Genomic DNA, 7,500 nt, shown 5'->3' with positions numbered 1-7,500 from the left:
TGGCACATCAAAATCTTTAGGATGCCTGTCTGTTCTCTCTTTCTCTATCCGTCATTCTCCTCCTCTACTTGAGACTGAGCCCAGGAATCTCAGCAGCCATACTAAGTAGCATTTATTAATTACAAATGCATTTTGAATGTCAAATTTGTAAGAAAGTTTTGTACATTTAGCAAAATATCAAATTCATTTGAAAGAAAATGATGTCCACTCAAAGTAAAAAGAGCTTTGGTTACTTTCAATGCACAACATTTTACTTTCAAATCGTGTCAGATGACTTTCAGTGCTAATTATTATATCATTAACCTCTCCTTTATTAAAAATTGTGCTTTAATGCAAAAAAAGAAAAAAAATTGTCTGTGCATATTTTCATGTAGCACAATTATCTTCACTAGCTCAAAAGGGCCGCTCATTGTCCAAAATGAATTGTCAAATCAGAACAAACAATGGAATATCCCCATCATTCCTGGAACACTTGATTAGTTTACAAAACAAGCAAAATTTAAAAGAGTGTAGAAGGTTTGATAGGCTCAAGCATCTCTAATCTTGATGTAAGTTTGGCTACACTAAAAAATCTATTGAAAGTGCTTTCCAAACTAGCTCTGTAGCCAGTTGATAGTAATTGCACAAATATAAGTCAAACTATTAGTGATATTTTCCAAATGATTAAACATGACAATTTGTGTGATAAAGCAGCACAGGAATAAGTAGTTGAATCTCTTTTGTGTAGTCAAATCATTTTTCATTTTGCTTGGAAAGTTGATAATGTTTAAAATTAACACTCAATCATTTTAATAGCACGTAATATCACAGATGTACGATCATGGAATCCTTTGATAGCTCAGCTGGTAGAGTGGAGGACTGTAGAGGTGATTGGTACAGAAATCCTTAGGTCGCTGGTTCAATTCCGGCTCGAAGGATGATGCTTTTGATAAACTTAGATGTCAGTACTGACATTTTACAAACCCAAAACTGTACCAAGTATAAAGCATTCTCCAAGTTATATTTTAAAAATCATTAACGCAGGTCACTGTGGTCAGGATTAACTTCCCATGGAAATCATCTCTGATACAATATTACTTCAGTCATCCTCACATCCTGAAATGAAGTAGCTCAACCCATAGAGAAAATTTTTGTGAAAACATCACATTGTATGAGAGGTAGTCGTGGCCGAGTGGTTAAGGCGATGGACTAGAATTACATTGGGGTCTCCCCGCGCAGGTTCAAATCCTGCTGACTACGACCACATGGTTGTTTTATTTTTCAGAAAATTTACTAAAAGCTTGAAACCAGTGTTGCTCAGGGTGAGTCAGGAACTGGCACATCAAAATCTTTAGGATGCCTGTCTGTTCTCTCTTTCTCTATCCGTCATTCTCCTCCTCTACTTGAGACTGAGCCCAGGAATCTCAGCAGCCATTCTAAGTAGCATTTATTAATTACAAATGCATTTTGAATGTCAAATTTGTAAGAAAGTTTTGTACATTTAGCAAAATATCAAATTCATTTGAAAGAAAATGATGTCCACTCAAAGTAAAAAGAGCTTTGGTTACTTTCAATGCACAACATTTTACTTTCAAATCGTGTCAGATGACTTTCAGTGCTAATTATTATATCATTAACCTCTCCTTTATTAAAAATTGTGCTTTAATGCAAAAAAAGAAAAATAATTGTCTGTGCATACTCTCATGTAGCACAATTATCTTCACTAGCTCAAAAGGGCCGCTCATTGTCCAAAATGAATTGTCAAATCAGAACAAACAATGGAATATCCCCATCATTCCTGGAACACTTGATTAGTTTACAAAACAAGCAAAATTTAAAAGAGTGTAGAAGGTTTGATAGGCTCAAGCATCTCTAATCTTGATGTAAGTTTGGCTACACTAAAAAATCTATTGAAAGTGCTTTCCAAACTAGCTCTGTAGCCAGTTGATAGTAATTGCACAAATATAAGTCAAACTATTAGTGATATATTCCAAATGATTAAACATGACAATTTGTGTGATAAAGCAGCACAGGAATAAGTAGTTGAATCTCTTTTGTGTAGTCAAATCATTTTTCATTTTGCTTGGAAAGTTGATAATGTTTAAAATTAACACTCAATCATTTTAATAGCACGTAATATCACAGATGTATGATCATGGAATCCTTCGATAGCTCAGCTGGTAGAGTGGAGGACTGTAGAGGTGATTGGTACAGAAATCCTTAGGTCGCTGGTTCAATTCCGGCTCGAAGGATGATGCTTTTGATAAACTTAGATGTCAGTACTGACATTTTACAAACCCAAAACTGTACCAAGTATAAAGCATTCTCCAAGTTATATTTTAAAAATCATTAACGCAGGTCACTGTGGTCAGGATTAACTTCCCATGGAAATCATCTCTGATACAATATTACTTCAGTCATCCTCACATCCTGAAATGAAGTAGCTCAACCCATAGAGAAATTTTTTGTGAAAACATCACATTGTATGAGAGGTAGTCGTGGCCGAGTGGTTAAGGCGATGGACTAGAATTACATTGGGGTCTCCCCGCGCAGGTTCAAATCCTGCTGACTACGACCAAATGGTTGTTTTATTTTTCAGAAAATTTACTAAAAGCTTGAAACCAGTGTTGCTCAGGGTGAGTCAGGAACTGGCACATCAAAATCTTTAGGATGCCTGTCTGTTCTCTCTTTCTCTATCCGTCATTCTCCTCCTCTACTTGAGACTGAGCCCAGGAATCTCAGCAGCCATACTAAGTAGCATTTATTAATTACAAATGCATTTTGAATGTCAAATTTGTAAGAAAGTTTTGTACATTTAGCAAAATATCAAATTCATTTGAAAGAAAATGATGTCCACTCAAAGTAAAAAGAGCTTTGGTTACTTTCAATGCACAACATTTTACTTTCAAATCGTGTCAGATGACTTTCAGTGCTAATTATTATATCATTAACTTCTCCTTTATTAAAAATTGTGCTTTAATGCAAAAAAAGAAAAATAATTGTCTGTGCATACTCTCATGTAGCACAATTATCTTCACTAGCTCAAAAGGGCCGCTCATTGTCCAAAATGAATTGTCAAATCAGAACAAACAATGGAATATCCCCATCATTCCTGGAACACTTGATTAGTTTACAAAACAAGCAAAATTTAAAAGAGTGTAGAAGGTTTGATAGGCTCAAGCATCTCTAATCTTGATGTAAGTTTGGCTACACTAAAAAATCTATTGAAAGTGCTTTCCAAACTAGCTCTGTAGCCAGTTGATAGTAATTGCACAAATATAAGTCAAACTATTAGTGATATTTTCCAAATGATTAAACATGACAATTTGTGTGATAAAGCAGCACAGGAATATGTAGTTGAATCTCTTTTGTGTAGTCAAATCATTTTTCATTTTGCTTGGAAAGTTGATAATGTTTAAAATTAACACTCAATCATTTTAATAGCACGTAATATCACAGATGTACAATCATGGAATCCTTCGATAGCTCAGCTGGTAGAGCAGAGGACTGTAAAGGTAATTGGTACAGAAATCCTTAGGTCGCTGGTTCAATTCCGGCTCGAAGGATGATGCTTTTGATAAACTTAGATGTCAGTACTGACATTTTACAAACCCAAAACTGTACCAAGTATAAAGCATTCTCCAAGTTATATTTTAAAAATCATTAACGCAGGTCACTGTGGTCAGGATTAACTTCCCGTGGAAATCATCTCTGATACAATATTACTTCAGTCATCCTCACAGCCTGAAATGAAGTAGCTCAACCCATAGAGAAACTTTTGTGAAAACATCACATTGCATGAGAGGTAGTCGTGGCCGAGTGGTTAAGCCGATGGACTAGAAATCCATTGGGGTATTCCCGCGCAGGTTCAAATCCTGCCAACTACGACCACATGGTTGTTTCATTTTTCAGAAAATTTACTAAAAGCTTGAAACCAGTGTTGCTCAGGGTGAGTCAGGAACTGGCACATCAAAATCTTTAGGATGCCTGCCTGTTCTCTCTTTCTCTATCCGTCATTCTCCTCCTCTACTTGAGACTGAGCCCAGGAATCTCAGCAGCCATACTAAGTAGCATTTGTTAATTACAAATGCATTTTGAATGTCAAATTTGTAAGAAAGTTTTGTACATTTAGCAAAATATCAAATTCATTTGAAAGAAAATGATGTCCACTCAAAGTAAAAAGAGCTTTGGTTTCTTTCAATGCACAACATTTTACTTTCAAATCGTGTCAGATGACTTTCAGTGCTAATTATTATATCATTAACCTCTCCTTTATTAAAAATTGTGCTTTAATGCAAAAAAAGAAAAATAATTGTCTGTGCATACTCTCATGTAGCACAATTATCTTCACTAGCTCAAAAGGGCCGCTCATTGTCCAAAATGAATTGTCAAATCAGAACAAACAATGGAATATCTCCAAAATTCCTGGAACACTTGATTAGTTTACAAAACAAGCAACATTTAAAAGAGTGTAGAAGGTTTGATAGGTCAAGCTTCTTTAATCTTGATGTAAGTTTGGCTACACTAAAAAATCTATTGAAAGTGCTTTCCAAACTAGCTCTGTAGCCAGTTGATAGTAATTGCACAAATATAAGTCAAACTATTAGTGATATTTTCCAAATGATTAAACATGACAATTTGTGTGATAAAGCAACACAGGAATAAGTAGTTGAATCTCTTTTGTGCAGTCAAATCATTTTTCATTTTGCTTGGAAAGTTGATAATGTTTAAAATTAACACTCAATCATTTTAATAGCACGTAATATCACAGCTGTTTGATCATGGAATCCTTCGATAGCTCAGCTGGTAGAGCGGAGGACTGTAGAGGTGATTGGTACAGAAATCCTTAGGTTGCTGGTTCAATTCCAGCTCGAAGGATGACACTTTTGATAAACTTAGATGTGAGTACTGACATTTTACAAACCCAAAACTATACCAAGTATAAAGCATTCTCCAAGTTATATTTTAAAAATCATTAACGCAGGTCACTGTGGTCAGGATTAACTTCCCGTGGAAATCATCTCTGATACAATATTACTTCAGTCATCCTCACAGCCTGAAATGAAGTAGCTCAACCCATAGAGAAACTTTTGTGAAAACATCACATTGCATGAGAGGTAGTCGTGGCCGAGTGGTTAAGCCGATGGACTAGAAATTCTTTGGGGTATTCCCGCGCAGGTTCAAATCCTGCCAACTACGACCACATGGTTGTTTCATTTTTCAGAAAATTTACTAAAAGCTTGAAACCAGTGTTGCTCAGGGTGAGTCAGGAACTGGCACATCAAAATCTTTAGGATGCCTGCCTGTTCTCTCTTTCTCTATCCGTCATTCTCCTCCTCTACTTGAGACTGAGCCCAGGAATCTCAGCAGCCATACTAAGTAGCATTTATTAATTACAAATGCATTTTGAATGTCAAATTTGTAAGAAAGTTTTGTACATTTAGCAAAATATCAAATTCATTTGAAAGAAAATGATGTCCACTCAAAGTTAAAAGAGCTTTGGTTACTTTCAATGCACAACATTTTACTTTCAAATCGTGTCAGATGACTTTCAGTGCTAATTATTATATCATTAACCTCTCCTTTATTAAAAATTGTGCTTTAATGCAAAAATAGAAAAATAATTGTCTGTGCATACTCTCATGTAGCACAATTATCTTCACTAGCTCAAAAGGGCCGCTCATTGTCCAAAATGAATTGTCAAATCAGAACAAACAATGGAATATCTCCAAAATTCCTGGAACACTTGATTAGTTTACAAAACAAGCACAATTTAAAAGAGTGTAGAAGGTTTGATAGGCTCAAGCATCTCTAATCTTGATGTAAGTTTGGCTACACTAAAAAAATCTATTGAAAGTGCTTTCCAAACTAGCTCTGTAGCCAGTTGATAGTAATTGCACAAATATAAGTCAAACTATTAGTGATATTTTCTAAATGATTAAACATGACAATTTGTGTGATAAAGCAACACAGGAATAAGTAGTTGAATCTCTTTTGTGTAGTCAAAACATTTTTCATTTTGCTTGGAAAGTTGATAATGTTTAAAATTAACACTCAATCATTTCAATAGCACGTAATATCACAGCTGTATGATAATGGAATCCTTCGATAGCTCAGCTGGTAGAGCGGAGGACAGTAGAGGAGATTGGTACAGAAATCCTTAGGTCACTGGTTCAATTCCAGCTCGAAGAATGATGCTTTTGATAAACTTAGATGTGAGTACTGACATTTTACAAACCCAAAACTATACCAAGTATAAAGCATTCTCCAAGTTATATTTTAAAAATCATTAATGCAGGTCACTGTCGTCAGGATTAACTTCCCATGGAAATCATCTCTGATACAATATTACTTCAGTCATCCTCACAGCCTGAAATGAAGTAGCTCAACCCATAGAGAAACTTTTGTGAAAACATCACATTGAACGAGAGGTAGTCGTGGCCGAGTGGTTAAGGCGATGGACTAGAAATCCTTTGGGATCTCCCCGTGCAGGTTCAAATCCTGCCGACTACGACCACATGGTTTTTTTATTTTTCAGAAAATTTACTAAAAGCTTGAAACCAGTGTTGCTCAGGGTGAGTCAGGAACTGGCACATCAAAATCTTTAGGATGCCTGCCTGTTCTCTCTTTCTCTATCCGTCATTCTCCTCCTCTACTTGAGACTGAGCCCAGGAATCTCAGCAGCCATACTAAGTAGCATTTATTAATTACAAATGCATTTTGAATGTCAAATTTGTAAGAAAGTTTTGTACATTTAGCAAAATATCAAATGCATTTGAAAGAAAATGATGTCCACTCAAAGTAAAAAGAGCTTTGGTTACTTTCAATGCACAACATTTTACTTTCAAATCGTGTCAGATGACTTTCAGTGCTAATTATTATATCATTAACCTCTCCTTTATTAAAAATTGTGCTTTAATGCAAAAAAAGAAAAATAATTGTCTGTGCATACTCTCATGTAGCACAATTATCTTCACTAGCTCAAAAGGGCCGCTCATTGTCCAAAATGAATTGTCAAATCAGAACAAACAATGGAATATCCCCATCATTCCTGGAACACTTGATTAGTTTACAAAACAAGCAAAATTTAAAAGAGTGTAGAAGGTTTGATAGGCTCAAGCATCTCTAATCTTGATGTAAGTTTGGCTACACTAAAAAATCTATTGAAAGTGCTTTCCAAACTAGCTCTGTAGCCAGTTGATAGTAATTGCACAAATATAAGTCAAACTATTAGTGATATTTTCCAAATGATTAAACATGACAATTTGTGTGATAAAGCAACACAGGAATAAGTAGTTGAATCTCTTTTGTGTAGTCAAATCATTTTTAATTTTGCTTGGAAAGTTGATAATGTTTAAAATTAACACTCAATCATTTTAATAGCACGTAATATCACAGCTGTATGATCATGGAATCCTACGATAGCTCAGCTGGTAGAGCGGAGGACTGTAGAGGAGATTGGTACAGAAATCCTTAGGTCGTTGGTTCAATTCCGGCTCAAAGGATGACGCTTTTGATAAA

General features: G+C 35.3%; 9 non-coding genes across 9 annotated transcripts; all 9 read left to right on the top strand.

Annotated features, from left to right (window-relative positions):
* The first annotated feature begins 827 nt into the window (after positions 1-827).
* On the top strand, positions 828-917 carry TRNAY-GUA (transfer RNA tyrosine (anticodon GUA)). Its single transcript is given in 2 exon segments — positions 828-864; positions 882-917. It is a non-coding gene; the product is annotated as a tRNA-Tyr (tRNA).
* Positions 918-1,157: 240 nt separating this feature from the next.
* Positions 1,158-1,239, top strand: TRNAS-AGA (transfer RNA serine (anticodon AGA)). Its single transcript has one exon. It is a non-coding gene; the product is annotated as a tRNA-Ser (tRNA).
* A 902-nt stretch (positions 1,240-2,141) lies between these two features.
* On the top strand, positions 2,142-2,231 carry TRNAY-GUA (transfer RNA tyrosine (anticodon GUA)). Its single transcript is given in 2 exon segments — positions 2,142-2,178; positions 2,196-2,231. It is a non-coding gene; the product is annotated as a tRNA-Tyr (tRNA).
* A 240-nt stretch (positions 2,232-2,471) lies between these two features.
* Positions 2,472-2,553, top strand: TRNAS-AGA (transfer RNA serine (anticodon AGA)). The gene has a single exon. It is a non-coding gene; the product is annotated as a tRNA-Ser (tRNA).
* Positions 2,554-3,455: 902 nt separating this feature from the next.
* Positions 3,456-3,545, top strand: TRNAY-GUA (transfer RNA tyrosine (anticodon GUA)). Its single transcript is given in 2 exon segments — positions 3,456-3,492; positions 3,510-3,545. It is a non-coding gene; the product is annotated as a tRNA-Tyr (tRNA).
* Positions 3,546-3,784: 239 nt separating this feature from the next.
* On the top strand, positions 3,785-3,866 carry TRNAS-AGA (transfer RNA serine (anticodon AGA)). Its single transcript has one exon. It is a non-coding gene; the product is annotated as a tRNA-Ser (tRNA).
* Positions 3,867-4,767: 901 nt separating this feature from the next.
* TRNAY-GUA (transfer RNA tyrosine (anticodon GUA)) lies at positions 4,768-4,857 on the top strand. Its single transcript is given in 2 exon segments — positions 4,768-4,804; positions 4,822-4,857. It is a non-coding gene; the product is annotated as a tRNA-Tyr (tRNA).
* A 1,553-nt stretch (positions 4,858-6,410) lies between these two features.
* Positions 6,411-6,492, top strand: TRNAS-AGA (transfer RNA serine (anticodon AGA)). Its single transcript has one exon. It is a non-coding gene; the product is annotated as a tRNA-Ser (tRNA).
* Positions 6,493-7,394: 902 nt separating this feature from the next.
* On the top strand, positions 7,395-7,484 carry TRNAY-GUA (transfer RNA tyrosine (anticodon GUA)). The gene is given in 2 exon segments: positions 7,395-7,431; positions 7,449-7,484. It is a non-coding gene; the product is annotated as a tRNA-Tyr (tRNA).
* Positions 7,485-7,500: the final 16 nt, after the last annotated feature.

The sequence above is a fragment of the Pseudophryne corroboree genome, assembly GCF_028390025.1.
Source record: "Pseudophryne corroboree isolate aPseCor3 chromosome 4 unlocalized genomic scaffold, aPseCor3.hap2 SUPER_4_unloc_1, whole genome shotgun sequence".
NCBI lineage: Eukaryota > Metazoa > Chordata > Amphibia > Anura > Myobatrachidae > Pseudophryne > Pseudophryne corroboree.
The sequence above is the reverse complement of the archived record's forward strand: the minus strand, read 5'-3'. Positions and strand labels throughout refer to the sequence as shown.